This window comes from Eptesicus fuscus, chromosome 24 (assembly GCF_027574615.1).
Source record: "Eptesicus fuscus isolate TK198812 chromosome 24, DD_ASM_mEF_20220401, whole genome shotgun sequence".
Taxonomy (NCBI): Eukaryota; Metazoa; Chordata; class Mammalia; order Chiroptera; family Vespertilionidae; genus Eptesicus; species Eptesicus fuscus.
Window position 1 is genome coordinate 908664 of NC_072496.1, and position 521 is coordinate 909184.

Here is a 521-nt window from a genome sequence, read left to right on the forward strand (position 1 = left end):
CCCGTTCCTCCTGCTCTGGGAGAAACTATGTGCTCAGCTCGGGGCCCCCGGGACCTGGGAGGCTTCTCTCGAGGAAGGAGATTGTCTGGCGGCTCCTGGACGGCCGGCCGTGCCCGCAGCCCATCCCCCTCCGCCCCAGGTCCAGGCGGGGCCGCGGGCGAGGGCTCCCGGCTGGAGGCAGAAGCGCGTCTCCTGTCTCCCCGTCCAGAGGGAGGCCTCTCCCGCCTGTGGGACACTCCGTTCTCCGTGGAGGGTGGGGTGGGGCACGAGGCCTGAAACGGGACACCTGTCTCGCGTGGGGACCCCTCCCTCCCCGCAAAGCACGTGTGGATCCTTTCGAAGCGCCAGACTTAGGCGCCCCCCCCCCCCCAACCACATGTTAGGGGCTCAATTAAAAAATGCTTTTGGTCCTGGCCGGTGTGGCTCAGTGGGTAGAGCGCCGGCCTGCAGACCAAAAGGGTCCCGGGTTCGATTCCGGTCAAGGGCAGGTACCTCGGTTGCAGGCTCCTCCCTCCCCGGCT